This window comes from Triticum aestivum, chromosome 2B, assembly GCF_018294505.1.
Source record: "Triticum aestivum cultivar Chinese Spring chromosome 2B, IWGSC CS RefSeq v2.1, whole genome shotgun sequence".
Taxonomy (NCBI): domain Eukaryota; kingdom Viridiplantae; phylum Streptophyta; class Magnoliopsida; order Poales; family Poaceae; genus Triticum; species Triticum aestivum.
The window spans coordinates 181,939,775-181,947,411 of record NC_057798.1 but is presented as its reverse complement, the minus strand read 5'-3'; the positions used below and the strand labels follow the sequence as shown (position 1 = coordinate 181,947,411).

The 7,637-nt window shown below is 43.2% G+C and overlaps 1 long non-coding RNA gene across 1 annotated transcript; it reads left to right on the top strand.

The window, feature by feature from the left end:
* The first annotated feature begins 439 nt into the window (after positions 1-439).
* Positions 440-3,342, top strand: LOC123044223 (uncharacterized). The gene is made up of 4 exons (XR_006419900.1): positions 440-898; positions 1,002-1,125; positions 1,811-1,921; positions 3,016-3,342. It is a non-coding gene; the product is annotated as an uncharacterized lncRNA (long non-coding RNA).
* Positions 3,343-7,637: the final 4,295 nt, after the last annotated feature.

Here is a 7,637-nt window from a genome sequence, read left to right as displayed (position 1 = left end):
AGGTTGTGGCTTACAGGCTTCTGTGGCAACGATGATGGCAGGAGCGATGTCAACGACGCAACAATGTTTGCGGTAGTCGGCACTTCTTCGACGTGTCCGTGGGATTGCCTCGATTTGTTTGTCGCCGTGAAGTCGAAGTTACGTCGGCGGGTCCATGCGGTGTGCCTGGTTTGTCCTTCGTAGGTCTTCGTCAAGTTTGGAGTTGCATTGTCTAGTTGCCACAATTACATTTTATAAGAAACCTGAAAATAATTACTTTCAATTTTTTCCCACTGAATATGTGTTGCATGTACAGTATTTTTTATATAAATTCTTTTATCAGGTAGTATCAAGAACCATTTCACCTCTAAGCAAAAAAAAAGAGGAACCATTTCACCCCCCGCCATTATTTCCCTCTTGCCACTTACCAAATTTTACGGCCCATCTTCTATCGGCCACGTGCCCACGTCCTCCCATCCCTCGCCCCTTTTCCCTCTGAAACCTCCCACGCCGCATCTTCTCTTCTCGCTTCCCTGCTGCCATGCGCCAACCCCGCCGTCACCCGTCGATCCGGCTGCGGCGCTGCGCACTTCCACCCTCGTTGCCCTCCCTGGTCCAACAACGTCACCTGCTCCCTTCAACTCCCATCTCGATCTTCATGGCCCTCAGATCTAGCAGCCCTCGGCCATGACGCTGCCGGATCTGGCCGGCTTGGCCTCGTCGCCCCAACCGATAGGTGCTCGACGCCGCTCCTCAGGATTCAGGAACGCAGCAGTCTTCTTCGTCAGCTCTATATCCCCCCACCTCCTACGCCATGTATCAGCCATCTACCCTTTCTTGAAGCTCCTCCTCATCCAAGTGGCCACCTGATGTTGCCGAGTGGACCACGCTCACTCGCGCCTTCGCCCACCAGTACCAGGTTTGGTCGCCACTTCCTTTGCGCAATTCGTCGAGCAGGTCATCTGTGTGGCGTATGTGTGCTGTTGTAATGGATGGCTTGTTTTCTGGTGGTTGGGGTGCAGGATTTTCTCGTGTCTTTCAAGTTGAATACCCGGGAGATGGAGGAGAATAGATGGTGCCATGGCGGGCTGCTATGGTGGTGAGGTTCACGTTCTACAGTGAGGCCATGGACATCGTTGTTTGCATGTATGTTTAGGTAGAGTATATTTTTTGTTTGTATGATTGCTGAAAAACAAAGGCAAGCCTATTAGTTTGGAAAATAAAGTGAAGCCTATGTGTTGAAAGATAGTTCGATAAGTAGCCATTTGGCGCCAGTGAGGTGAGATAGCTACCTTACGTTGATGCATGTATGTTTGATCAAGGCTAGCTAGTTGCAGCAGTTGGAACTAGTACTAGTACATAAGAGAAGAGACATTGTGTCAGCATGTGCAATCAGGATTGGGATGTATACTTCATACTATTGTATAACTTAACTAGTAGTCCCTGTCAGACAACTAATTTACATTGAAGAGGTCCTCCATTCATGTATTAGTACGTACACTCCTTGTTCTTTTTCCTTCAGTTTTGGTCTGTAGATGTACTTGCAAGTTTTTTCATCTCGCTTTTGCTTTTCTTTTCAGTATGTTGTACTCTCCATCTCAAAATAAATGTCTCAACTTTGTACTAACATTAGTACAAAGTTATACTAACCTTGAGACACTTATTTTAGGACGGAGGGAGTATTTCTGTAATATTTAGCTCCTGTTCCTAAAGCTGATGCATCCACTGGCATGTTAACATCATCTCCTGTGTGTTCTTTCTCAATGATGTAGAGTAGGGTAGAGCAGGGGTTCTTACTTATTGTTCTTATACACGCTATGTTATCATGCAGGTGGCAGTTGGGCCTATCTGAAGAGCAATAATGTAATGCTTTTGAGCTTAGGCAAATGAAGTTGTATTTAAAAGCGGACGAGATGATGTTTGTCAACACGAAACTGAAAAGGTTGGTCCATCATCTCTTAGCCATACATCCCATCTAGTTATGCGCCAATTTAGTTCTAGACAACATGCGCATGGAGAAACATATATGCGAAAATACATGTATCTTCATCACTACCATTGAGTTCTGAACTTCTGATAAGAACACTGCCCTGTCAATCGACTTCCTTGTTTTGCGACCTTCCTTTTTTTATTTGAGATCTTGTGTCTGAGGCACACTGACCACTTGGCCAACGTACAATGCCTTTGAAGACCATGCTACAGGTAACTTGCTTTGGGACCTTTTTTTTTATTTTAGCTGATTTCTTAGCTTACCACATTGCCTAGGTGGTACTACTGTACTATATATATATAATGTATGCACCTGCTTGTGCCCTATTTTCCTAGATGTGGCTCATAACTGAGATATCTATCTATGGACTAGCTATTTTCTTACACTAAATCTATCTTAATTAAGGTGCGAGGGGTAAAATTTTGTTGAACTCATATAGGATTTTTTCCCCTGTATCACATGGCCATCTTGGTCTAACTATAGCACATGTGGGTTCTGGAGATATGGTGAATACAGTTAATTAGAAAATTGTCATGTGCTCAGTGGCGGAGCCAGGATTCAAGTATAGGGGGGTCCGAGTACGTATATTGATCTAATCTCGTTGGTAATTACTCGTCGCTCCTACTAAAACTGCCGATCATTGGGGGGGGGGGGGGGCAGGCCCCTGCTCGTCCCCCTGGCTCCGCCCCTGCATGTGCTTGGAATTATATGAATGTTACAAGTATTTCGAAAAGCAGGATGTGTTCTGAACTGTTGCAAACTTATTATAAAATTGAAATCAATGCGGTTTATTGGTAGATTATTTCTTTAGTATACAGAGCAACGTGTAGTCCTCAATCTTTATTATTTTGAGTATGTGTTCCTGCTGATTCATGTTACCCTGAAAATTGCATGTGAAGGATCAAAAGGTAAATATGTAGTCATACTGCTAGATAGCAGCTAACTAGTCAGTTAGAAGATCTAAGTTTTGTCACTGTATGCTCAATTAAATTTCAACTACATTACATCATTTTCATCTCCTTACAACTAGTCTAATCATTTCTTAGGGATGTGAAACAATACTGGAGGAATCGTGATCTATGGCAAGGGTGATGATGTCTATGGCGATGATTGTCATGATCTATATGGCGATGAGCGGTATGATCCATATGGTGATGAAGGGTGATGAGTCTAATGATCTTTCTTCAGGACATGCAACAAAGTGAACTCTGAAGTTTTGGTCAATTTTAGCTTAGGAATAATGCTTGGACCGTTATATATAGTTACTATTTTGTTTTGCATTTCAAACTTCCTAGATAGATCATGATGAACAATGTAATTTGGATGCACGTCATTTGGGCTATGGTATTTTGAAAGTTGCGCTAAATATAATATATGTTGCTTGGTCATGTGTCGTTGTGCAATTATGAGATATACTCCCTCTTCGTCCCAAAATATAAGATGTTTTTTGACACTATCATAGTGTAAAAAACGTCTTACATTTTGGGACGGAAGGAGTATATTTGAAGTGGAAAGCAATCCTTGAGTGGTGACTAATGGCCTGCCATCCAACAAACACCTCAAGTACGGAGACTTCACTATCAGTGAATCTCTATATTGATGGTCTTTGTTGGGCTCTCAGCCATAGGAATCCCCGAAGGGGTGTATACACAGTCGGCTATCATAATGGCTTTCGGTTTCATTCTCCTCTCGGTTATAACAATCCATGAAGGATTTTGTTCTCCTCTCGGTTATAACAAACCCCGAAGGGTCAAATATACCGTCATCTATTACGAAAGCCGATGGGAACTAATAACAGTTAGAAAAATAAATATCCGACGGGGAACCGTTAGCTATAAGCGTCGTCAAGTTTATGTGAGCCGGCTGGCAACCAAAACATGCCTGACGGCTCACCGTCAGCTAGTTACCCTCGGAGAAGGTATTACCCAGCAGTACCGTCGGCTATGAGTGTAATGGCCGACCAAGCATAGCCGACGGGAGATTGTCGACGGTGTACCGTCAGTTATATGGAAATCCGACGGTGAACTGAAATATCCGACGATAATTTGACCCTCGGTTATAATGAAAAATCTAGTAGTGCATGGAGGTAGGATGTATGGGACAACGCAAAGTAATTGCCATGAATAACATTACTTACACATAACTCCTAGACAAACACCTGCAACTGGCATTTTCCTTCATCTTCAGTATAATGTTTCCAAGATGGGAAGATACGCACATACGATTTAACAACATCAAATGCAATAGATGCTAAACTACTACTAGCCGGTTGTGCTTCCTCCACAGGAATAGACGTACTAACTGGTGGAGTTGGGGTTCGCCATGGTAGTACTGGCCCTTTGGGCACTGGAGCTGCCTTACTAACTACTCTTGTTTGGGATCTCTCTGGTGGAGATGGTGCTGTGTCAACAGGAACTGGGTTATTATGTGCTGGGGTTGGGGTTAGATTGGGTGAAGTTGGTTCTCTGTCCATCGCAGTAGGGGTACAATCTGTGAGAGTTTGGGTTATGTGTAGTAGGGCTGGTTCTCGTGCATGTACAACCGGGGTGCTATCTCCATCAAGAGGTAGCATTGTTTTATTTGAAGACCATATGTTTAGTCCGCTAGATACTAGCATCACCCACTCCAATTCAAATGGCTGATAAAGAGGAAACATAGTTGAATGTACAGACATTGTATGAGAGATAGATGCAATAGATAGTGTGGAAAAAAGAGGGCATGAAATAGTTGACATGTATATTGTTTAACTAAAACGCATATCATGACATAATTTCACATATATGATGTCTATCTAAACTGGATAACATAGCATAACATAATTCAAAGATATGATGAATAACTAAATAGGATCGCATGACATAATTCACCTACATGTTATCTAAGTAATCAGGATCGCATCATTTAATTCACATATGTGATTTATATGCTAAACAGAGGGCATTCGATATGATGTCTGAACTAAGAACATGGTGTTCAATATTGTGTATATGATGGAGAAAAAGGTAGTCCGCTCCACAATATACAATGGAGCCTGCCTGCTTGGGTTTGTCTCTCTTCAGAGTATCTCACACAAGGCTGCGGTGGCCTCTCTCTCTCTCTCTCACCGTTGGTCACTGATCCGGCCGCATCCCGTTCGCCGGCGGAAAGGGAGGAGGTGCATCATTTCTCTGTATGATGGCGCCGAGGCAACACATCCCGATCTGCAGTACACATCGTTCTCTTTGACCAAGCTCCGACACGGTAGGGCCTACGCCACCTGCTCGCTGCCGTAGTATGGGCAGATTCTGCCTGCCGCCGCTCACCTAGTTACATCATGATGACCTCCAGGTATCCCCTCCGGCCTTACTCCACTGCCCGTCTTCCCACATCTCTACATGTGGATCTTCCATAGTTCTTTGCCCAAAACGTAGCTCGTCCGGCGTACTTTCCATATTGCAATCTCGTCCTCACACCGTTTTAGACAAACAGAACCGTGTTGTTATCTTCCCTTAGGACAAGGAATATGCTTCTTTTTTTGTCGTCGCATGTGTCATCAACTGTTATTGGCCAGTAATTGTTTCCTTTCTACCTCTTTTTTGCAAACAGGGCTATCCATTTCACCTCGTTGCTATCGCGACCTTTTGGTGAACTACACAAATCACTTTTCTCTTAAGAGTGTTTTGTGCAGTTGTACTAAAATGTCACACGGGCAACGTCTCTACATTTCAGTGCGACTACACAAAGGGAGATTGGTTTTGCTCTATCCTCCTCATCCAACTCCGAGCCTAATCTTCTCCAACTAGTTAGTATTAAGAGAGACTGCAAAGGTGACCGGCTTCTATTTGTATGTTTATTGTTTCATCAGCAGTCCTCTATTATCGTAATCACACTTAATATCTTTGGAACAGGGACGCTCAGCTCTATTTTAGTGGAACTGCACAAAATGATCGGAATGTTGCATGCTCCAGACAGCTACTTTTTTCCCAACATGCCTTGTTGATTTAGACAGAGCTGGGGGGACATTGCTGCCAATGAAATCATGGATCAATTTTAATTTAACACCTTCTCACAACTTTGCCTTCAGTTGTGATGTAAATATTAGCTCTGGTCTGCTAATAATTGAGATCCATTAGCAAGGAAGTTAGTTTTTTATTGTTTCCGAAAGAGCATCGATGGCAAGACACACGAAACAAAAGCTGAAAGCTTACACCATTGTACAATTTCATGTCATTGGAAAATTATTTGTATAGTACTCAATTATGTAAACAAATGCTTGAAGCTTGATAGCATTGCGAGAAGCCTCTTCAGCATCTGGGTCCATCTGTCATGCACAAAATTATACTCCTTTGTTCCTAAATATTTATCTTTTTACAAATTTCAAATGGGCATATTTTAGAGTGTAGATTCACTCATTTTGCTTCATATGTGTACTCCCTCCGTTCCTAAATATTTGTCTTTCTAGAGATTTCAACAAGTGACTACATACGGAGCAAAATGATTGAATCCGCACTCTAAAATATGTCTATATACATCCGTATGTAGTAGTCCATTTGAATCTCTAAAAAGACAAATATTTGAGTAGTCACTCGTTGAAATCTCTAGAAAGACAAATACTCCGTAATATATTTAAGAACCGAGGGAGTAGTGCACAACCGCATGGGAGACTCAGCCCGATCGTTGCGCCGCATTAATAGTGAGTAATGAGCAGCCAAATCATAAGCCCCACCTTTCCCACTGTAAGTTTCTCGGAAGAAGCAACCATCAATACACTCTTCTTTGAATCCGCTCATACTACTCCATCCGTCACTGTTTATAGAGCGCGCTTCAAAAAAAGAAAAAATATCTGAGACCAAGGCGACTAGCGATCGACCTAAAAAATAGCATTGGTAGTTATAGCACGACGTCTATTACTGGAGGAAACAATGCGTACACACATGCATGCAGTGCTTCCACCCCGGGTACACACATGCATGCACTTACTCCACTCTGTAGTACACCGAGAGAAAATTGTGGAGTTGATTCCGGTTACCACGCCCTAATTAATTGAGCATGAAACCAAACGTGTCTAAAGTCTCTCTGGTGGTGGAAGCATTGAGAGAAATGCATCATAATGAAGCACGCCCTGTAAACTGTGACGGAGGGAGGAGTAGTATGAAGGTGCAAAACCAAGTACGCGTATGGCTAATCGGTCAATGCACCTCCTCTTGGCATATCACTGACACGTGGGACCGGAGTGTGAGCAAACCGATCTCAATTGACGGCAAAATGGACAACTCGTCATTCCTTGAGAAAGACGAGGAGCGAGAACACACAGACAGGCTCGCACGGAGGCCAAGATATATTCGAGCATGGTTGATCAATGTCATCATTACATGTTGGGTTGCCATTTTCTGCCCTTCTCCCGAATAAATGTGTACTTTATCATAGATTAAAAAAAAGAGTACATACGCTCCACCATGCGGTTCTAGTAGTAGTACTACTCCTACTACTAAACCTTGCGCTTGGCTCTTCGCCTCTTCGTGAAGTCAAACAATGATGGTACTCCGCATGTTGGGTACTACAGTGTATGCCTCTAGCAATCTGACACCGAATGAACTGATGCATGTCCACCCCCTGGGCGAGGGTAGGTTGCATTAGTCAAAAGGCGTAAGCGAGCTTCACCTTGTCCTGCAAGCTTCTCCTCGTTCTG